The sequence below is a fragment of the Eubalaena glacialis genome, chromosome 4, assembly GCF_028564815.1.
Source record: "Eubalaena glacialis isolate mEubGla1 chromosome 4, mEubGla1.1.hap2.+ XY, whole genome shotgun sequence".
Classification (NCBI taxonomy): domain Eukaryota; kingdom Metazoa; phylum Chordata; class Mammalia; order Artiodactyla; family Balaenidae; genus Eubalaena; species Eubalaena glacialis.
Window position 1 is genome coordinate 48,690,533 of NC_083719.1, and position 24,672 is coordinate 48,715,204.

The following is a 24,672-nucleotide window of genomic DNA, read 5'->3' on the forward strand; positions in this document are numbered from 1 at the left end:
GGTTCATTAGATATTCATTATACCTCCTTAGCTGCTTTTAATAGAAGTGCCCACGGTGCCAATGGCAAGGTTGACATTTTCAGGGGTTGAATCGATGCTTGAAACTCATCAATTTCTTATAGGCAGTTTTGGTTTAAGGTATTTTGATGATTTTATAGAAATGTTTTACCCCATTAAAAAGCTATAACTTAAACTGTGGTGCAGGGCAGGCACACATTAGATGATAAATGGCTTTGTGTAAGAGATTTCAAATTTGTCAAATCTGCATTAAATAACTATATTTGAAATTGGTTAGAAGGTTGGGTGAATTCTCCAGGTGAAAATGACATTTGTTTTATGGATCCCTCTAAAACAATTCCCCCAGAGTTTTCATTTGAATAAATCACATCCAAGTTCAGCACTCCAGAAACAGCTAGCATTGTAGAGTAGCATTAGCTGCTTCTCTGTTTCCTCTTTTTAGGGAAAAGCGCGCAATTTCCTCATTTGTAAAGGAAGTGAGACTAGGTAACCTGGAATGAGAATCTTTATCTCCTCCCATTCATTCATTCACTCCACATCTAGTTATTGGCACTAAAGAAACAACATACGAAACCTAGACCTTGTTCTCATGGAGATGACATCCTAGGAGAAAGACAATAAACAAATAAGATAATTTCATGGATTGATAAGTGCCCTGAGGCAGTAAAGCAGAGTATTGTGATGGTAAGTTGGGCAGGTGCCCCTAGCCTCTCTGAGAAAGGGTCATTTCAGCTGAGGAGAAGCCACCTGAGTGAACATCTGGAGGAGGAGCATTCCAGGAAGAGGGGCCAGCCAAGGCTGTGGTGTGGCAGTGCAATACCGTGCTCCATGAAGAGAAAGGCCTGAGTGTTTTCTTCGTGGATCTTCTTCCCCCACCTTTAGAGCTGTCAATACTTTGCTGCACGAAAATGAATGAGGCCAAGGTGGTTGTGGGAAGTGTTCAGAAGGGAGGGAAACAAGAGGGTAGGGGACCCTGGGGTTAGGCATGGGCAGCCATGTCAAGGTAGACCAGGCTCTGCTACACTAATGAACAACCCCACATCTCAGTGGCTTAACTAAGCATAACCTGCCTGTGTCATGTCTGATGAGGGTCTGATGGCTCCTCTCTGAGCAGGGAAGCAGATTCTTGCCATCACATGTCTCCACCGTCTTGAAGTCGTTTCTTTTCAGTCTCATGAGTTGGGAGGGGAGAATGAGTGAAAGGCTGAATTGAATGTTTTAGGGGCCAGGTCTGCAATGGCCGCCTGCCTAGAATCCAGGTCCATGACTCTATTCTAACTGGAAAGGAGGCTGGAAACACAGTCTTCCTGTGTGCTGAGGGAGGAGTAGCTGAACTGGGGAACATCAAGCCAGTATCGGCCATAGAGAGAAAGGAGGAAAAGAGGGGACTCTCCCCTTCTCCCTGTGTCCTTGAAGACCTGCATGGCACATGTTCCTTCTTGGCCAGGAGTGCTGGCCAGTGGGTGGGGATGGGGAGGGAATGTCCTCACAATGTAACTTCTTACCATCCCACTGGGCAATACACAGAGAAGAAAGGGGGAAAAATTCATTTCAACCCTGGAAGGGAGGTCGCCTATATGAACCCCCCCAGTCTAGACTAAGTCATTTTAGTGCTTGTTAAGAGTGTGGAGGAGAAGCCAGGTTTGATGCTAGAGACCCCTTACTCCTATTGGCCCACCTTCAAGGCTTCCTTCCATATGACTTTACCCCATGTTAATCCAGCTCTACAGCTCGTACCTCAGACCATCCATTCTAGCCAGGACCAACTTCTTAAGACTTCCCATCCAACAGAGAGCAGGCTCCATCCCCTGTGTTCTCATCATTCTCCTGAAATGCCTGCACCCTCCTCTCTACTAAAGCCTACCAGTCCTTCTTATCTTTATGGAACCTTCCCTGCCTTCTCAAATCTCAATGGAGTGCAGTTACAAAGAGGCTGGATGTCTCTTCCATTCAGCCTTCAGATCTTCTCAGGTGGGTCCCTATTAACCCATCCTTTAGAGACATCTCATGCAGACCCCATAGCTTCCTGGATCACTTCCAACAATTAGAACAGCCTCAATTTTGAAAATGAGATTTATTTTCAAGTATTAAAAGTCCAGTCCGGTCTAATGTAATACTTCAGGCTCATCTCCAAATCCAAGTTACCTACATAAGCTTAAGCTCAGGGACGTGCAGTTGGGAGGGAGGGGTTGATTTGCAATATTATCCTTCCTCTACCTCATTTCCCTTCTGGCTCTTCCATGGTCCAGGTTGGTATTGGTGAGATTAGAGGAAGAGGGACAAAACATATATCTCACAACAAGGTTCCCTCTAGGCTAATATTGAGAGGCCACAGGATGTCCTCCTTTCTGGGAAGAACCATTATCAGTTCTTTCACTGGCACAGTTTTGGGTACTTTGAAGAACCTCCTCTCATCACATAAACCTCACAGCCCCACATCTTTACTCTTCTCTAGCCACTCTATCTTTCCATTTCTTAATGTTGTCATGTTCCTTCCTGCCTCAGAGCCTTTGCAGTTTCATTCCCTTCACGTGGAGCCCTGTCTCCCTAGCCCCTTGCCTATGTAACTCCTAGTCATCTTTTAAATCTCAGCTCAAGCATCTATTCTTTGGAGAGGCTTAACTTGAACTCTCAGCCCAGGGCAGGCCCTAATTGTACACTCTCACAGCCCCTGTAACGAAGACATTAATTGTGTAAATAGTTATTTAACATCTGTTTTCCCCACTTGAATGTGGATTCCAAGAAGGCTCGATAAATTGATATTTGTAGAAAGACAGAATGAATGCATTTTCCCAGTAAGCTCATGAGCACTTTGACATGCTAAGCAGATAGTAGGTACTCAATAAATGTTTGTGGAACTGACATGAAATCAAAGGCAGGAGCCATGCCTATTAATCTCTGGATTCGCCGTATGACTCAGCACATAGTAGGGCTTCAGTTAATGTCTCTTACCTAAGTGTTTTGAACAACCTCATCAGAGTTGACCCAAATAATGGAGAATTGGCTGGAATGCAATTTTGACCTATGCCTTATGGACATTCCTCAATGTCAGCATGAGTTGCTCTGTTATCCTTGCGAAGCCAGGCTTCTTACTGGCTGACTTCATATTCTGTGGTCCAGGAGGAACATGCTGTAGAAGGAGGACATGGATAATGTGACCGTAGATCCAAAGAATGACAAGGTCTAATAATTTGTCCCTTTGCTCCCTTTAGTAAACTTGTGTCTTATCAGCGCAACTTATCCAATTCTTGGTTCCCCAAACAGGGTCCACCATATGGGCCTTCAACCTGACTTGCATGAAGACTCGTTTTATTAGTCATAATTAGTTGCAGGTGCAAAGATTGAGGGCACAACTAACTGTATCTGGAATTACCCCCTCACATACGAAATTAAACACTTGCACACTCAGAATTAGGTTCAAGTGGCTAATTGCACCCGGAAGTAGGTAATTGCAGGTGCAATTAGCTGCGAGTACAACTTTTCACCCGAGACTAATGGCTCCCAAAGTAAGGAGATAAAGACTGGAAATTCAGCACTGAATAGATGTGTGGTTATTGCAACCACCTGTGATTTTAATAGTCCTCCCCCTCCCAACTTAGAGTGTGGTGGGCCTCCCTTTGGCCTTTATGAACAGTTAGATTGCTCAACTCCTTCTGTATATTCATTTTGCAGTATTCTCTTCTCCAGTTGGGTCTTCTTTCCCTTGCCAAGACCCTCTTTCTTCAGGAGATCTGGAATCCCTGGCTTTTTAAAAGACATATTTTCCTCCACTGTTCATCTGTACATAAACCCCTCAGAATATAAGAAATGGTAGATAACTTGGAAAGTTGGTGGTAACTTCCAATTAGGTCTTGAACACAGTTCCTTAGGGATTATCATATGAACATGATGGATGGAAAGTTCTTCTCTTCAGCTTCTCCCAGGTAAGGAGACGATAGATCCTCCATCAAACTACCCAGAAAGCTGTCTTCACTAGCTGGTTCAACCTGACACATATTTTTCTAATAGCTTTCTTCCTGTATTGGAGTCCAACCAGAAAAACAGAAACCGCCATAGGTTTTTAAAAAATGATTATAAAATTAAGGCATAATTGGAAAAAATTCAATGAACTTTAATTTAAATTAAATACAGTAAAACTAACCAAAGAAACCAAAACTGTTAATACACGCCAGAAAGTCTTTTGATTATATAAACATTATTTAGGTAAGAAGTTGATCACCATAGTTGTTTTAACAGAGAGAATTTAATAAAGGGAATTAATTAAACTGGTATTAGCAGACTGAAAGGGCAAAAAGGAACCCTGAGGTATCTCAGAGATAACTGCAGGAAGCAGCTACCACCCCAAGGGCTGGGAAAACAGAGGCAAGAGGCTGGGCTTATTAGCACTAGAAGCTTGGAGGAGGGATCCTGTACTGGAGCTGGAACACATACCTCTGGTGGAAGAGTGCTGCCTCGCTGGCTTGGTACCTCAGCAGCTTGGGGGAGGGATCACAGAGAGCTGGGACCCAGAACTCTGAGGAGAGGGCACTGTCCAGCTGCTTCTGGTGCCTCAGGAGAGAGACCCTGCAGAATGGGATTCAGAGCTTTGAGTAGGGCTGCCACCCAGCTGGTACTGCCCTGTGGACAACTTGTGAAACACTGCAGCACACTTTCACAAGGGAGAAAATTCCTTCAGAGTATGCCATGGAGCCTGGGGCTCGTGCAGGTTGGATTAAACCAGCATGTAACGTCTTGATATAAGAGGGGAAAGGATTTCGGAAGAAGGCATGAAGGAGATGAATGTGAGCCTGTGCAGGGTGTGTACTTTCATGTGTGTCTTCTTATTCTTTATGTCCAGCATTTTTCTTTGCATGGCTTTATTTATTTTATTATGAAGAACATGTGTGTGCATGTGTGACAGAGACAGAAAGACACAGAGAGAGGGAAAGAGGGAATACGACTGTCACAGTGAATGCAGGCCAGTGGTGGTCCTAAGGTGGTGGTCTCAGCAGGTGTCCACAGCCAGCTCTGTGCAGTGCTCTTTCCTCACAGCCCACCTGACCGATCAATATGCTCTTTCCTTCTGGCTGTGAGTTCAGGGCTGCTGGAAGCCGACCTCCCGACCTCCGCAGAGTGCTGACTCCTCCACCTCCCTGCTTAGTCAGGCCAAGGTGGGATGGGAGCCCACTTGCTAAGCTGGAGGCGGCCTCAGCTGAACGCCAATCGAATGGGGTGATGGACCCCTTTGAGCTCCCTCTGGCTGTTGAATCTGCCGTTGTTTAGATGCTGAGGTGTGCGGGGACAAAGCCCGACAAGAAAGCAGAGCGATTGCAGCCAGAGGGGAATGGAGGAGGGCAGTGGCCTTGGACTGGACCTGGGCACCTGCCCCAGCAGACTCACGCTCCAGGGCTGGGCTTGGGCCGTGAGGTCCGGAGCGCTCACTGCTGCTGCGGGAAGGTGGTATTCACTCTCCGGCTCCAGGGTCAGCTCCTGGTGGATGGATAGATTGCTTCAGCCCAGCAGTTCCATTTGGCAAGGGAAGCAGATGTGCCTTTGCCCTTATCACCCTGCTTGGTGGCAACTTAAGCCTCGAGAGGGGACTTAAATATTAGAGGAAGTTGGGTCACCTACCAATGGTTTGGACTAAGAAAAAAAAATTTCTTCCCAGGAAAATAATAAAACCACATGAAAGAAATGCTGGAATTAGGGAAAAGAAAACAGCTTAAAAAAAATCTGACTAACCTACAATAGTCACTAATATCACATAAAGATATTTTTCCCCACCCCTCCCCTGTGCAAATAGTTTGTTTAGCCATTCGTTCATTCATTCCTTCCATAAGTATTAGTTGAGTGTCTACTATTAACAGGCACCTGGAGATAAGTCCCTGAACAGGACTGATAAAAATCCTAGCCCCTGGGGAAGCTTATATTCTTGGGGAAGAGGGTCAAGTATCTTGCACATACAATTTCTTATGCAGTTTTCACTTGTCAGTCTATCTCATGAGCACTTCCCTTGTCACTGTGTCGTCTTCATACTCACTGTTCTGAAGACTACTTACTTTTCCAAGTGAATGGATCAGAGTTTATTTAACCGTTTCACTTCTGCCAGGTATGAGCTCTCTTTCCCATCTTCCCAGGTTTAAATAATGCTGTGATAAATATATTTGTGCAGGTGGATTAAAAAATTTTTTTTTCCTGTATTTTGGTTACTTTCCTCCTTGGCTATATCTTTCACAGTATCAGGTAGGACTCCTTGTTACAAACAACATAGCCCAAATCTGGTTAACTTAAAGGGAAAAGGAACGTATTGGAAGGTTATCCATCCAGTAGTTTACAGAATTGGCAGGAAGCTGGAGAACCAAGCTCAGAAAAGCAGCAGGAATGTGGGATTGGGGCAGCAAAAGTAGAGGCCAGGTCCACCCCCGGGAACAGTGTTCATTAACCTTGTGGCATCCCTTTCTCCTGGACGAGGCCTCAGTGCCTCCCCCAGCTCTACCAGCGTCAGGAGGAATCTTCATGCTCCTTGAACCGTTGTCTCACACCCTCCTTTGAGATTCCAGGTTCAGGGCTGGCTGAGATTTGGCCAGCTGTGTGGATCTCTGCCTGTCTCTGTTTCTAGGGAGTAAGGGGAGGGAATAGCTATCCTTCCTCTACTGTCCTAGGGGGAGGTAGGTTTCTGCCTCACCCCTGCAGACAAGGAGAGTAGTGGATCCTGGATAGGAAAAAGGAAAAGTATTCACTACAAACACATTCTTTTACTTATTATATGTGTTTATGATATGTAAGGGGATGGAGAGGTAGGGGCATAGTTAACAGCACCATTCAATTTTGTCTGCCAGTGGAGGAGACAAACACTGCTCAGCAGGGCTGGCATATGACCCAGGGTGTTAGGTACCACCACCAGCCCTGGTGTACTCAGCATTCAAGAAATGTAGGTGAAATTCACATGGATTAGCTCTATTTTATAGGTAAGGAAACTGGGGCTTGGAAAGGATCTGTGATTTATCCCGGATCACACAGCCAGGAAACCTAAGCCAGCCAGACTTTACTATAGGTCTTCTGAAACCCCTGTGGGTTAGAGGATGACTTGACTTGTTCTGCTTCCCAGCACTGGGCTGGTGGCTGGTGGCTGGTATAAGGGGTGCCTGGAGCAATCCAGGCAGAGGCCCTTTCAACAAAGGGGCCTTTGTAACAAGCCTTTCTTTGTTTGGCCACCAGACTGTTCCCTGGAGTAATTAAGGTCTGTAGTCCTTAGATATAAGGCTGGCTGACACCTCTTGACAGTAATACAGGAATCTGAGCTTAGGTGCAATGCTGTGTTTGAAATGCATGAGCCAGGGCAGCCCTCCTCCCAAACACCTGGGCATGAGCCATGTGGCTGGACACTGTCTCTCCTGCCTTGGTAGGACAATACCCACTGGTCCTAAGGAATGAGGTATAGTGGCACTCTCCTGGGCAGTGCCAGGCAAGAAGGCTGGCATGCAGCCCCTACTGCTGTGGCTGCATCTTCAGGACCTGCAGATGGACATCTGGCCCGCTGCTGCCTGAAAGAGAAAGGTCACAACCTTCTGAGGGTCCTTGAGTACAAGGCAATGCCCACCTGCATCTTTTCTGTTGGTGCACAGTGCCCTCCTGGGGTGGTGAGTAACTGCTATCCTCTTTGCTTGGGGAGATGGTCTCCCCTTGATTCCCATGGGTTCTTAGGAGCCAGCATTAAAATCAGCTTGTGTTTTCATTTTTCCTCTGTGAGTCTGTACTTTTATGTTCAAGGTCCCTCATCTGGAGGAGGAAAGACAAGCTTGACTGTCCCTGGAACTGGGAAATTAAGCTTTTATCAGATTTGTACCCCTGGGGACTGTGAGGGTCACTGGACAGAAGCTGGGTCTCTGCCTTCAGAGCACTTTTGATGTCTTTTAGGGTGGGTACCACTTGGAGGGGAAGAGAGAGAAGGTGCTTTCATTAAGAACAGTGCCCTGGTCCTGTCTTTGCTCTTCCTGAGCCCCCAAACACATTGGTGTAAAGCTCATGTGAATAGCAAATCAAGGAGTTTCAGGGTTTAGATAGAAGTGGAATTTTAGCATTGGTAGAGTTAACATCTATAGATTCTACTGTTTGTGTGAGCCCTCAAGGGCTCATGACATGGGATTTTCAATTGTGTTGAAACACACACTTCCCTTACACGCACAGGTGGGTGACACTTCACTACTGAGAACCCGGAACCAGGGTTTCAGCAGAGCATGGGGCTCTCGGCTTCTCTTCACCAAAGGCAATCTGTGAGGGGATCTTTATGCTTCAGTGACTTTTGAGAACTCAGGGAGTCATGAGGGTCTCTGCAGGGGGCTAAGTCCCCCAGAATGTGTGGTGAAGGTCCTGTGTCTCAGACTCACCCTTCACCACTTGCCCTCATGCCCCCTGCCTCTCCTGGAACCCTCAAGCTTGGGATCAGTCTCTTTCAGGCTCATCCTCTGCTCACCTTGAGCTCAGCGTGGGCAGCGGGAGTGGTCCTCCTGGCTGGTGCACATAGTTCAGGGCTGCAGTGTCTGCTGAGAATTTAAAACCAATAATAAAATCGACTGTAAGTCAGTCTGCTTTTTATTATCCCCGTGCCGGCAATTCTAAACAATGTCAGTGATAAAATACTTTTTTCCCCCAAATCTTTTGTTGGTCCACATTCTAAACAATTGCTGTGGTGACTGTTGAATTTCAATTATATGCATTCATGTATATATACATATACATATATATACATATATATGCTTCAAATTAGCATATTTTATTACTTATCCTTTAATAAATATTATATCCCACATGAAAGTTAATTAGGAGAACTTCCAGCAAGAACAGTTCCGGATGGTTCGAGCTGGCTTCAGGCACAGTTTGTGTCTCCAGCCCCCATGGAGGTAGGTACTCCTGCATTTAAACAACAGATAAACGATGATACCACGATGAATACAAAGCCAAGAAACAAAACCTGAGTTAACTCAATTTTCTTCTACATGACCACTTGACATTTTAGTGTTTAAAATTTAGTAAGTGCAAATTTTAGTTCATACATGAAGTGTTTGACTGAATTTGAATTGTATCTTTAAAATTAAAATCTATTCTTTTTAAACGATTGTTTTAAAAGTAACAAACAAATAATGAGAATAATAACAATTACAGATTATGACATGATTATCATTGAAAATAATTTTGTCACATAGAAGAGGGTGTTAAAAAAATGATCCACTTTGGGTGTCACATATGCTAGGTCCACCACTGTCCGTGCTGATTCACATGACAGAAATCACTAGCTTGTTGAAACAGGAGGGATTACTAATCAGGCTTTAAGTGGCCTACAAACACTGTGAAGGACTGGACAGGCAGGTTCTAGTCAAGAGTTCCCAGAAACAATTCCAGCTCAAAGAATTATTGTGAGATATGACTGAGGAAGGCTGTGGCCCCACCTGTCCTCTGCAGAGCCCACCACCTCTGCATGATCTGGGCCAGCCAAGTAAAAACCTCATGCCCTGCCCACCTGGGCTCTCAATTGAGGTCTTGCACCAGTACATCCAATTGGCAGAACCTACTCCCATCTGAATCCCTACCTGCAGAGGAGGATGGAAAACTTAGTTGTTTTCCAGTTATGCAGTATAGGATGGTACCCTGGAGAAGCTTGGAATGGAGGTTGAACAAGCCAGTGCACAGCATCCTCTCCAGTGACCCAGCTAGGTTTGTCCATGCCACCTTCCTCTGGTCTCTGGAGGGGTAAGGACCTCCCCTGTTTGACAGCCAGGTTCTGGTCTGTGCTGGCTCTGTAGTCAAGCATTTCCAATGCAGCCATTCTTGTGGTGTGCCACCTCTCCTCCACTTAGCAGGTATCTTCTCTGCTTGGGCTCTCTGTCATCGCTGTCCTGGTGGGTGCATCGAGTCTTCTCTCCAAGTCTTCTTTATATTAGCTTACTAACATCTGTCAGGTAAGAGTGGCTCAAAACACCCACAGCTCTCTGTGATGCCACCCCTAAACGCCACCCCACTTAAGTACATGCATTTGTATCATCATTATTCTTTTATAGTGACTTTCAAGGATTTTTCTCAATTTGCAGATTAAATGTGACTCTTGTCCTCAAGTTTGCATTATCATTCTCATGACATTAAAAATACTCTAATTTGCATTTATACTTGGGCCCCCAAACCTTTTGGGGACAGTGGGTAGCTGTGAGTGATGTTGGAACTGAGGAGTAGGCCCTGGAGGGTGACAATGCAGACAGTGGCTGGATGCAACTTTGGTGTGAAAGCGCCGGCCGAGGCCCAGCCTTGGAACCCAGTGTCCATCCTGCAGCCCGGGAGGCGGGGCCCGCCTAGCAGTCACAAGCATCAAGTGAAGCTCTGCTCACAAGGCCAGAACAGAAGAGGCCGTGGTGATCTGCAAGGGAAGAGGCTGGATTTCTTTCTCTTGCAGCCTCTTGATAGCTGTGTGACATAGACCATGACCTCTCAGGGAAGGGATGTTCCTTATGATGATGGTGGCTCTTACTTCTAGTGAAGTGGGACTGGGAAAGGAGTTGGCACAGAGGGAAGCAGGATTGGTGGCATCAGGGTATTTCCTTCTGGATTGTCTCAGGAGGAAGCGCCTGAGACAGCGCCGACGGCCAGCATGGCAGGCTGGCTCCCTGCTCTACCCTCCCTGCCCCTGCCACCACCAGGACTCTTGGAAATGTGCCCACAGTCCTGACCCCCAATACAGAGTGCAGCTGAGGAAAGGAGGGGCTGCAATATCTGCTTCCTTCCCCAGTCCAGTGACCTACACAGGCTCACAGGTTCACACCACTCTTCAGAAGCCATTCCTTTCTCTTCCCTGCAGCTTCCTAATGGCCTGAACCCCATTTTACTTCAAATAATGGGGACACAGTTTGACCCATTAACATTTCCTCTACTGAATACAGGAGGTCCCATTTCCTCATTTATTTTTTTGTACATTTTACTTTATTTTTTAAAATAAAAATTGTATATAGTTAAGGTATACAACATGATGATTTCATATGTATACACATAGTGAAATGATTACTACAGTCAGCATGGAACATGGATTTATTTCCCCAGAATCCCTGTTTTCTTCAAAGCATGGTTTTTCAGTGTCCTGTAAGAATAGGACATGCCACATGTTCAGTTTTATATATATATATATATATATATATATATAATATCTGTTCAATTCATGTATATATGTATTTGTATATATAGATAGACATGTATATATGTATACATATATATGTATACACATATGTATACACATGCAATGTGTATGTATACACATGCAATGTGTATGTATACACATGCAATGCACACAATGTCTATATATACACATGCAATGCACACATAAATTTATTATTTCTTTCTTCCTCGTTTCCATTTATCAGAATGACAAGGCATCTTGCTGATGCCTCCAACCAACTAGGAAGTCTCTCCAAAGGAGGACATGGTCAAGATCAGGCTCTTCTCCAAAGATACAGCTGATTCCAACCAGTACATTAAGATTCTGAAGTTAAGAGCACATTGTGAAACATGAATCGATGTGACATTGTCAAACAAAATGACCTGTGGGCTTGGGAGGTTGGCGCTTGTAGGAGGCCGAAGTGTGCATCTTAATCTTGATTTCCTTTGGGAATATCTCCTCCATTGTGTTCCTGACTCTGATTATGTTCTCGTGCGATCAAAATAACTCTAGTCTCTTGGGCCAGACAATTCTTTTTCTTTCTTTCTTTCTTTTTTTAAACACAGGACAAATTGTTGTTTTATTTTATTTTTTGAGCAGCAACAACTGTTTGGTTTTTGAGCCTTAATGTCTACATGCGTGTACAAAATCCCATCCCATTAAGAGGAAAAGGATTGAATTTAGAGTCCTGCTAGGTGTGTAAATTATTTAATGCACAGGGACCTCAAATGTTCAACTAGAAAGCCAAAGTTCAGCATTCAGAGTTCAACCTCAAAATGGCATGAACAATAATCCAGTACGTAAGCACAGATTTCTTCCTTTATATCCATAATCTCAGGATATTCTAAAGCCTTTAGCCTTAAGAAAATTTCAATTGGGATTTGTATTTAACATCAATCTTTTGCTTGGTTTTAAATGTATAGTAGGGACTGGGTAAGCTGGGTAATAATAGAGGTTCTGAATTCTAATATAGGGTTTGTCTCCCTATCTCTTCTTCCCTGTCAATACATGATTTGGAAACTTCTCTACTGGATATTGTCATATAGCTGTTTTTTGGGGGATCTTGAACAAAAGCATAATGGTTAGAGTATCCATCCATCTCCATATCTGGACTTCACTCAGGCCCTCCCTAGGCTCTCTTTCAATTTCTTTGGCTATGTACTTCAGTGAACTGCAAACAAACAGATCATTTTGCTGATGGTGATAAGGCGGTAATAGACTTTACTTCATTGCCTAGTGCCCTTCAGATATGCTTCCTCCAAAACTCCTCAGCAGAACAAATGCAGTTACTGAATTTGGTTACTGGTACACAGTGAAATAATAGCTAAATAACATAGTTACATGGTTATAATATAGTTAAATCATGCAGCAAGTTGCACACAATAGAAAATGCAGTTAGGCAGAGAGAATGAAATTAAGGGTTAGAGGTAAAAGAGAGGATGTATCTTTAGATGTGATTTGAAATGAAAAGCAGACACCCTTGGAAGGACATAGAAAGATGTCACCAGATGATGCCTGAGGAAGTGACTTCTCTTGTCAACTAAGGCAAGGCTGGATAAGGACAGTGGGAAGGACGTGCCCAGTTGGTTATATATCTTATATATTCCTTTCTTGCCCCTTCCTCAGCAGCCATCCTCATTTAGTCCTTATTACCTCTTTCCTGGTCTTTACAGTTGTTAAATAGCTGATCTTCCAGTTCTGAGTCATCCCACGAAGCATTGCCAAATCAATTGTCCTTTAACACCATGCTGATTATATCATTCTTCTGTCCCACATCCTCCAGAGCTTCTTTTTACTTGCTGAAGCAGAGTAGCCAGTTTCTTAGCTTGGCATTCAAGGCTTGTGACATATTCTTTGTTCTAGCCCTACTGTTCAAAGTGTGTCCCAGCACCTGGACATCACCTGGAAACGTGTTAGAGATGCAGCATCTTAGACCCTCCTCAGGCTTATTAAATAGAAATCTGCATTTTATCCAGATCTGCAGGTGATTCCTATGCACAGAAAGTTTGAGAAGCACTGCTCTAGCCAAGCCAGAATACTCACAAATATACTCCCTACTTTCCTTTTTTAACTTTTGCCTGTGGACTTACCTCCACATTTACTCCATCTTTGCCTAAGCACACATGGGATCCTTTTTTATGATGATCATCTCAAATGTAACTTCCTCCATGGAACCTTTCCCAGTTATCCCATGGACCAGGCAGATTAACCTTCAGAATGCCTGTCAAGCCCTTTATAAATTGAACTACCCCTGCTGAAGGGACAGCTTTGTTTATACTCCATGACCTGGTCCTTTTGGCCACAGAGAATTGGTTCATGGTTGGGTAATCAGCACTAGAGTATTCCATCTAGTGGCTGGCCAGTAACGAGTGTGGCCACATGAAATGTGAGTAGGGCACAACTAAATTTTCTCTCTCTCCTTTTTAGAAATTCAAATAAGGCAGTTTGCAGTGATTGCTAAAACTAAGCACCAGGAGATAGAGTGAAGGTCATGGGTAGTCATGTGCAAACCACAGTGTGAGGAAACAGAAACTTTGAATAAGCCAAGTTAGTAGAGACAGGAGGATGGAGAGACCTGCAGGTGTGGTAAAGATGCTATAAGAGAAAAAGAGATGGAGAGAATAGTGGGTCCCTAGACCTGCCCAAGGTCCTGATGACTTTCTCATGCCAGGTCTTGTCTTAAAATAATATCTAACCTCCATGACTTGAGAAAACTTGCATAAGTCTCTGTTCCTTACAACTGAAATAGTCACTTTGGACCCCTCAAATGGAGCTGCTGGCTTCATCCCTAGACGTCTCTTTGAGACTGTGTTCCTCATTCTTGTTGGCTGTTTCCTAGCCTTGCATTTTAGCACCTGTGATGCTATAAACACTGGCTATTAGCAACTTGTGATAAGATTGTACCCGTCTCATTTTTCAGCATCTAGCAAGGTAAATGCTAGAAGTAGTGGTAGGATTGACGCAAATTGAATACCAGGGAAGCAAAAGCATTATAGTGAAGAAATCTGGGCAGGAAGGTGATAGGATTTATCATTAAAAAGGGCAACCGAACTGTTGGGTGGCCAGAATTTAGTTGAAGTCCTTGGTGCATTGTACCAACCAAGCCAAAGAGCCACGAGCCAGTGTGTATTTTTAATACAAGCTGTTCAGTGTCATAGCAGCAAAATTAGTAATTCCCATCTCTCAGGAACCTGATCTCAGCTGACACTATTTTATTAGTAAAATAATTCCTTTTAGTGAGTTGAATGCACCAAACACATGTTTCCAGCTGGTCAGCAATCTTCCCTCTTAACCTCTAATGTGCTCCAGGCTGTTCCTACAGATTACAGGACAATGATTTCTGGAGAGTGATGGGTCTCTGTAGATTGAAGGAGGCAGCTTCAGTGCTTATATTTGGAGGGTTGCCTCCCACTAAGGGTCAGCATGGGTCTGTTATGTGTGCAGAATGGTATATGCAGGGAGCTCTGTGCCCAACGAGAAATGGTTCTGTATGTGTGTGTGTGTGTTTCTTTTAGTGTGGGAGATCAACCTGAATCTGAAAAGTGTCATTATGGTTGTTTGGAAGGCAGGCAGAGAGGGGGCCCTAATTTTACAAATAGATGGGGATTTCTTTCCCCTCACTCACCTCCCTCTTGGAGAACATCACGCTCCAAATCCGGAGGTTTCATCTGCTTTTAAGCTGGAAGCTTCTTCTTTAATGGCTTTGTGACTCACAGGGCCCGGGTGATGGTTGCTTTTTCTGTGTATAGAACTATAATCCTTCTCAATTATCAAAGACATAAATTACTATTATTTCCTTACCAGATCGAACATCTCGCTTAAATATGTGAAAGAAAAATTGTTGGTTGTCTGGTGAATTTTCCTCTTGGAAAAACTGCCTATTCTAAATCTACAAGTTCAATGAAAGTTCAAAAGTTTATCAGTGCAAACTCTATATTCTAATAATTCATGAACCAGCTTCTGTATCCACATTAGGAGGCTCTGGGTTGAGATGTTTTTGTCTTTTCTCCCGTGTAAAAGTAATCAAACAGCACATTTCCTGGGCATATTGCAAATACCTATTGATCATAATCAGAGCACACATGGTATGAGAGAGCTTGGCTGACACGCAGGCCTCGTGTCAATCACAGGAACAAATTGATTTTGACCGCCCAGCCACGATTCTCCTACCCCAGCAGAATTCCATTCAGTGCTGCTGTTTGGAGAATTTTGAGCAGACAGCATTTCTGAAGGAGTGTCATAGTCCAAAGTTGTTGTAGAGGTAAACTTGATTACTGAGAAAATGGTGATTTTAATATACTTCATACTTACCTTTACCACAGGAAGGTCAATACCTTTCTGCAGTGTTGAAAGAGCTGTCATCAATTTAAAATTCATCCTGATTTATGTCTGCTAATTAGGGAAAAGGAAAACCCTGATTTGCATTTTTCTTTGATGGTATGAAGTGCCATTAATACTTTTCTCCAACTGGGATTTGTTTCCTTACTCACTTTTTTAATTAATAATTTTCATTGACAAAATTAAAGAGCTTACACTTATGCCATCAGTCTTTCCTTATGACTTGGGTATAGATATGTATGCTGAAGAATGATATAAGAAGAGAGGGCTAACACCCTCAATACTATTATAAGCATTAAAATCCTCTGTGAGAGCCAGATAAGAAAGGACCATCTTTGATACTATCCATTACTGTCCATTACTTTACTGCTTCATACATTGAGGCTGCCAAGTCAAGTTCAACAGGAAATGGGAAATGGTATTCCATCAGGGAAGCGTTTGGGATATGAATGAGGAATGGCTTGGGGACCAGGCTATTCTGTCTTCATTCCAGTTCCCAGCTCTAGGCTGGCATGTTTTCCACATGATCCTCTTTCTTGTCACTCAGCCATCCTACACCTTTTCTCTTGAATTGCTCCCCACCTGTGCCCTCTCGCTGATGGGTGGGTGGGAGGGCAGACTAGATGACTATGTGTTTATGTTACTTTTTGTTAAATATCTAAACCTATTCTCCTGCTTTATTTGATTATACTAAGAGTAGATATTTGACTCAAAGGGAACCAGTCTACTGACTGGTCTAATCCAGCCAGAGACCTCCTCTCCAGAATTCAAGATAAGAGACATACAATCTGTAATCGGATAATGTTGGGTGCTTGGAATCAAAGGCATATAGGCCATGTAGAAATCAAACACCATGCAGGCCTGAGGCAGCCATTTTCAGTTATGTGTACGCTGATGAATCAGCAGAGAAAGCTCCTCTGTGACGACAAGCAAGAGATCAAAGCTAGCACAGAGATGAGAGATGTCAGGCCCCTCTCAGGACAGAGCAGGTAACCCTGACTCCGGGGGTTACAGTGTCAGATCTGTCAATCTTCCTGTGACCCAGCTCCCTTACCTCTTGTCCTGGGATGCTCTTATGCTTGCCTGTTGTGCTTCGGGAAAGGTGATTGTTTTTCTTAAACTGGCTTGAATGAGTTTCTCTTCTTTACAGCCAAATACGCCCTGACCAGAAAGTATCCTGTTAGAGAGATTCAGATGGGAATTTCAGTCTCCTTCACTTACCTAGTCCAATATCTGGGAGCACTAGAACATCAGAGCACTCTCTTTTGTCTAGCTGAATGCAGTTCCACAAGAGAGGCTATGCCGGGAGCAGAAGTGTTATTCTTTACATGTTCAGTCTCTTCACCCCACCTTCAAAGCCCTCCACACTCCTCTCTGCCTCTTGCTCTAATGATTGTTCCTGCTCTCAGGCATTGCACGTTTATGTAAACCATTCTGCTTTATTCCCTGCTCTCTGGGGTGGATTAAAGTTGGCTACACATTCATTGTGATTTTTCCCATTGAGAGATGGGAGTCTAATTCCCATTCTCTTGAATATAGGCTGGCCTTTGTGACTTGCTTGGCCATAGCATGTGGTGGAAGTGATGCCTGGGTTTTCCAAGGTTAGGTCATAAGAAGCCCTGCAACTTCTGGCTGTGCCCCTGGGAATCCTTGGAACCTTAGCTGTCATGTAAGAAGTCCTACTCCCCTGAGGCTGCCATGCTGTGAGGAGCCCAAGTCTAGGCAAGGGAGATGGAAGAGAGGGAGGGAGAGAGAGACAGGCAGGCCAAGGACTCCAAGAGCAAAACTTATGAGTGAAAAGCCATCTTGGAAATGGACCCTCCAGCCCCGCTGGCACCATGTAGATCAGAGACAAACCACCCAGCTGAGCCCTTCCTGCATGACTGAGGCACAAAAAGTGTGAGCAAAATAAAATGTTTGTTTTAAACTACTAAGTTTTGGGGTGGTTTGTTACAAACCAGTGGATAACCAGAATATTTCGAGTCATCTGAAGGCTACTCCAGCCTCCTTGCCTTCTCTTATGTCATTCTCTACCCAAGGACACCCTCTTCCTTCTCCTTTGCCTCTGTTATCCTTCAGTTATCAGGACCAGCATCTCTCTTCTGAGAGCCCTTCTCTGATTATTCATCTCTTCTGTAGCACATTTGGCCAAAGACGCTCTTAGAATCCTTTGCTTGTTCAGTCCTGTGTGCTTCTTCAGTATACTTTTACTGTCATGTCCTAACTCCCCAAAGACAGAGCCTATTCCTTGTTCCTTTTTTTGATCCTTCTGCCCCTTGACAGAGTCCTAGACAGAAGGAATTTAACATATTTTTTGAGACTAAATAGCCCTAATCACCTTAAACGGAATTTATATTGGTACTAATCAAAGGTTTGTCTTCAATTACACATTCCTGATTAAGTATTTAGATTTAGAGGTACTCTTACTTTTAATTCTCAGATTGTGTATAGACTTTAGTCTTTTGGGGTGTTTGGAAGAAACTCCAAGGTGCGCAGACAGAAATCCCATGTAGCATAAATAATGGGCAGAAGCAAGTAACACGCTCCAAGTTTGTTTGCTTGTCCACACATGCCTGTATCATTTATGGGAGGTCAAACTCTATAGTCCTCTTCTATCCAGGGTGAGTGAGTATCTTTTAAACACATCACCTTTCTAATACCTATTTTGTTTGGACTTCTCCCAACCCACCAAATGAACTTTCCCATGTTCCCAGGACTTTTTTTTTTTTTTTTTTTTTTTTTTTTCATTTCCATATACCCTTTGGTTTCCCTTTCACATGCAGCGTTCTTCTTTGCTGTGTTCAGAAAACTCATTAGGGTCCAACCTCTTCAATTAGGCAGGGTAAACATACATTACTCCGAATTGTCCCCCACTACAGTAGATACAGATAAAATTCAAGCAAAGTGTTGGCTTAGTACCCAAGGATTTGGCCACTGAAGTTTACTTCTCTTCAGTCAAATTCAGGTCACACCTTCCTGTAGTTTTCTATATAACTAAGTAAGCTCTTATCTTCAATTTTCAAAGGATTGCTCTTTCCTTTTCTGCTTATATCCATTTCCTGTTTAATTCATGGTATGTACTTATCTATTATTGTATGTGCACCATTCATTTGTGGAATCATCTGCTGTTAGATTTCCCTATTTTTCTTAATCTAACAATCACAAAATCAGCTACATGGTAGCAGGCGAGCCAAATTGAGAGGCAGAGATCTTTTTTAATGCTGCAAAAGAAAAAGAAAGGGCACATTTAAAACATTCTGCTTCTTAAAGAAACCAGTTTTTTTAAAAAAAGCTGAGAAGTTATTGCACTTCTCCCTAGAAATTGCAACTCTATAAATTCTAACTTTTCCCAGCTCTCAGGCTCACAAGATGCAGGGAAATATTAGCCACTTTCTATTCATGTTCATAGGTCGTGACTAAGATAAATAGATTTTCGAGAAACATTGGTGTGGGTGTACTCCAAGTGGGAGGAATTTTATGTTCCAGTCTCCCTGATGAACACCTAGAATATTAGAGACTCTGGGAAGTTTGTGCTTGACTCTTTTTAAAGGAGAATGTGATTAAGGTCACAGTGTGATAAATCTCTGACACACCAATGTGAAGGAACAAGGATCTGAACAGAGGGGAGCGAAACAAGCTGAAGTGAAAAGTTCAAATGTATGAGTGGTATTCTTACAAGTAAGAGGCAATTGAGGGTTATTAGAGAGTAGCTTTTCTAGAGGAGGTGGCTAATCATCCACATTTCTAACAAGAATGTGTTGCGCTTTCTCTTTCTTTCCTGCTTTTCGTTTGTAATACCTAGCCTGCACCCTGCTTATTTACATTAATATCCAATCTGTTGAAAAGTGTTTACTCTTCTTTATCAGAATGCTGAATTGTAGCATATATCTTCAGTTCCTTAGCAACAAACTGTCGTGTCACCCTTGTGAAATTCTGGTCATTTGAGAGTAAAGGGGATGCTGAAATGTGATGGAGAAAATCCTTATTTTAATCACAAATGTGTATAAGAACTGAAAAGACAATATGAAAAGGAAGGTCAAGGAAGCTGCGTTTGAACAAGTGTTTTTGATTAAAGTTTGTATTGGCCTAGAAGTCCCCTTTAAGTTCCTTTTTATTGAATAATTTTCCTTTGATCCTTGAGTAACTAAAAGAAAACCCAGCGCTTGACATTAACCTGGGACTTCGAGCCCTGCTAGGGGGCTCCGCCAGACAAGAGTCTCATCCAGCACAGTGTCAGCCCCTACATCTATTTTCCATCTCAGCTTTTCCTTCCCCCTCTCCCGGGTAGGGGTGGAGGACACTCAGCTGAAGCAGTCATTCTATGTGTACAGTACTTATTTCTTTGCTTGTCTTCAACTTCAAAGAGGCTAGTCAGTAGACATTAATGACAACATAAGAAGGCATTGGTTAGCTCAAGAAATTGGCCCTGGAAAAACGGTACAGATCACCAGACACAGGGGATGTTGAGAATTCCATCTCATTTTCTTTCCTTGTTTTATTTGTTAGAAATCATGGGAAAATAACTTTTTATTTTTGGCTTTGTGGGTACAACCAAATCATTGAACAACATTAAAATTGGAAAAAATGGGAACAAAATTAAAAGGAAGAATTCAGAATTCTTTGAGAGAGAGAGAGAGAGAGAGCGCGAGAGAGAGCCAAGAAAGCAAAAATTATTTGAACAACTTTGAGCATGTTTTAAAAAACTGTATCATTGCAATTCACTCGAATTCCCAGTTTCTGTATTTAAATGTCAGATCAGTCATTCAATTTCAGTGCAGACATGATGTTTGAAGGCCACTTTGTAATGGTTTTACCCTGGTTCAGATTATTTGCAATCCAGGGGGAAAATGTGCATTCTGTGCTGAAGCAAATAGAAAACATATCTGAGCACAAATCAAAAGAATGATTACCACACTCTACGCTCTGTACTCATTACTGTACTTGGGTCCCCAAGGCTCTCGTTCTGTTTGCCTTGGCACTTTTTCTTTAGCTGCCTTTGGTTGGACTGGGTGGGAAAAACAACAACTACCACCCACAAAACCCTCAGCAGGGAATGGGGGCAGTGGAAATGGATAACCTGAAAAGATGTGACCTCCGGTGAGGGCTTGGTGCTCCAAACTTCATGGTTGGGGAAGCGGCTTGGGGAGACCTCCCAGGGCTCCCAAGGCAGTCCTTGCTGAGTGCATGTCAGGAAGTGCCTGACCAGCTGCGGGAAGGGCAACCCTGCTCTCATTTCGATCTCTAGTAAGCTCCCACTCCATAGGTAATGAAAAATGGCATTTGCACAAAGTGGTGAGAAAAAGCATTGTTTCTGTAACACATTATGCTCTGCACTGCTCAGGAGACAACATTTCATGTCCTATGAAAAGAATTATCTAGATAACTTACTGTGCATGCCAGAAAAGTTGCAATGTGTCTTTAAAAGAGCTGTCTCCACACTGCAAAACACTTTGTCTCTCCTACTCCCCACTGACAGAATAGCCTGTGTTTAAAATCAAATCCACTCAACCCCTTAATGATGACCTAGAATAAACATTTGACATACACTAGCTTTCAAGGTCTCCTATGTTTAGGCATGAATTGTTCATTTCTACGACTTTTGTCTGAATGAAAGACAAAAGATGCAAGGAATGATTTACATTATCATTGGAGGCAGAGGTTATGCCTGTGTTTATCTGATCCTCTTTTATTGTGTAACAAATGGTGAGACAACCAGCCTGGTGCACAATGACCGTTCAGTTTGAGCCACCCACCCACCTCATTTCCTTGGTGACTTTAATTTTAAAATATATTAAAAACACAGGCCCTTGAATTGCTAGGCTCCTTTGGTTCAGGCATGTCTGTAGGTAAAGGATGGGTTGGGTTCCTCATTAGTGTCAGGCTTCTCCATCAAGCTGCAAGGGTATTGCCCCTGGAACATTCCTCTCTCGTTGCACTAGGAGAATTGGTCCTCTATGAGGATGATGTGGATACCCAGCTCAGGTTGACTCTCCATTCTCAGCAGAGCTCTGGAAACCTGGACCAAATCCACCTAGCATCAGAAAAGACTGTAGAGAGTGTGCATGAGCCTGAAGAATACGAAAGCCTGCTTTTCCTTTCAGTAAGTTTATAAGAAAAATCAAGTCATCTCATGTACTATCAGTCTGGCCTGGAAGAAAACTTCTTGAGACTAACCATAGGCCTCCAGGACAACCTGTACCACATTGGAACGTCATGCCCCAAGACTGAATTCACTAAGTATCCCCTTTGGAACAAACTACTAATTCTTATGTAGTAGGAATTGATCTCTGAGGGAAGAAATTCTTCTTAGTTGTCTGGGCTCTATGCAGTCCTCCATGTGCCAGTCATCACAGTTGCCTCGACCCCAGCTGCAGACGATCCCTATGGAACTCATGGAGATGAGGTGGTGGTAGAAGCAGTGGTTGTGGAAGATAAGCTCATGGCGATGGAGCAGTGGTGGTGGTAGAAGATAAAATGGCCCAATATATCGGGTCCCAAGCCCTTTTCTGAACAGGCTCAAAGAATGTGGGGGAAAAGTTGCAGTTGTGGATCGTATAGAAGGAACATACTCCACCTGGTTGTACTGAATGACCACAAGTATGAAAACAAGACAACATGGATGAGGGCTCTGAAACATAAAAAGAAGCAAGTGAATTAGGGATGAAGATCAGAAATTGGAGTACCACTGAACTGGTGGTGAGTTTATCATTTTTTCTTCCCTCCAATATCCCCCATCCTGAACTCAACACAGCCTGAAAACTTAGAAGTGGGCTCTAGGGAGCAGACCTGGAGAGCTCCAAGAAGCAGACTTGGAGAGCTCCAGGAGAAGCTGGTCCAAGGAGTGAGAAAAGAGACTCCTAACTCTCAGAAAGAGTGTAAAAATTCATCATTTAGTTTTTCTTTTCTCTGTTCCCTTACACCCCAGTCCCCAAGCAATCCCTTAATGGCAGCAACGGGAGCAAAGAAAGCAATAAAGAGCAGAAATCAATGAAATTGAAGACAGAAAAACAATAGAGAAAATAAAAGAAGCCAAGATTTGGTTCTTTGCAAATATCATTAAAATTTACAGACTTCTAGCAAGTTGGAGAGAGAGAGAAAAGGAGAGAGAGAAAGGGAAAGAGAGAAATATTGGGAGGGGGGTTCAAATTACCAATACCAAGAATGAAAGAGAAGATGTTGGTATAGATCTCACAGATAATAAAAAAAAAATCATCAGGGAATACTACAAACAACTCTATGCACATATATTCAATAACGTAGGAAAACTGTATCATTTTGCTTGAAAAGCCCAAGCTACAAAAACTCACCAAGGTGAAGTAGACAACCCGAATAGTTCTATAACTATTAAAGAAACTGGATTTATAGTTTAAATCTCCTGAAAAATCTCCAGGCTCAGATGATTTCACTAGTTAATTCTCTCAAACATTTAAAGAAGAAATTAGACCAATACTACACAATTTCTTCCAGAAACAGAAGATGGAACACTTCCCAACTCATCTTATGAGGCCAGCATTAACCAGATACCAGATAGATCCTATTATTTCATTGATTTCTGCTCTTATTTTTATTACTTCCATTTTCTCTGCTCGCTTTGGGTTCATTTTGGTATTGTCTCCCTAGTTTTTTAAGGTGGAAACTTAGATTATTGATTTGAATCCTCTCTTCTTTTCTAGCATTATTAAATATTTTAAGTAAGCCCTTAATGCTATAAATGTCCCTCTAAACACTGCTTTAATGTACACCTCACAAAGATAACACAAAAAAAGAAAGCTATAGATTAATATTCCTCATAAACAGAGACACAAAAAACTTTTAAAGTATTAGCAAGTCAAATCCAGCAATATATAAAAAGAATATTTTACCGTGATCATGTGTAATCCACCATATTAACAGTCTAAAGAAACAAAATCACATGTTCTTTTCATTTGCTGCAGAAAAAGCATGTGACAGAATTCAATGTCCATTCATGATAAAAACACTCAACAAACTAGAAATTAAAGGGGACTTCCTCAAACTAATAAGTGGCATCTATAAAAAACTTGTAGCTAACATCATACTTAATGGTGAAAGATTATATGATTTACTCCTAAAATTGGGAACAAGGCAATAGTGTCCACTCTCACCACTCCTATTCAATGTTATACTGGGATTTCTACCAAGTGCAGTAAGGCAAAAGAAAGAAATGAGGCATACGCTTGGAAAAGAAGAAGTAAAACTGTCCTTATTCACAGGTGACATTTTTCTATGAAGAAAATTCCAAGGAATTTACAAAAAAACTCCTAGAACCAATAGGTGAGTTTAACAAAGTTGCAAGATACAAGGCAAACACACAAAAATTAATTGTATTTTTATATACTAGTAATGCACAATTAGAAACCAAAAATTTAAAACAAAACCCACAATTTACAATAGCTCTGAAAAGTGAGATTTTAGCTATAAATATAATGAAACATGTACAGGATCTGTTTGCCTAAAACTACAAAATGGTGAGGAAAGAAATCCACAAAGACTTAAAGATGGAGAGACATCCTATTTATAAGTTGAAAAACTCAATGTTGTAAAGAGGCCAATTAATCTTAAATAGATCAATAGATTTAACACAACTACAATCAAAATTCTAGCAGGCTTTTTTCGTAGGTATAGACAAGCTGATTCTAAAATATATATGGAAAGGCAAAGGAATTAGAATATTTAAGACAATTTTGAAACAGAAGAATGAGGTTGGAAGAATCATACTACCCAATAATAAAACTTATAAAGCTAGAGTAATCTAGACAGTATGGTACATATTGGCAAAGGGACAGGCACATAGATCAATGAAACAGAATTGAGCCCAGAAATAGACCCCCAGAATACAGGGCCAACTGATTTTTGACAAAGGTGCGAAAACAATTCAATGGAGAAGGGATACTTCTCAACAAATGGTATTAAAACAATTGAAAATCCATATGCAAAAAAACAAATCCTGACCTAAACCTCATACCTCATACAAAAATTAACTCAAAATGGATCATAGATTTAAATGTAATATCTAAGATTATAAAACTTTTAGAAAATAAATTGGAGAAAATCTGCATGATCTGTTGTTATACAAAGAGTTTTTTTTTTTTTTAACATCTTTATTAGGGTATAATTGCTTTACA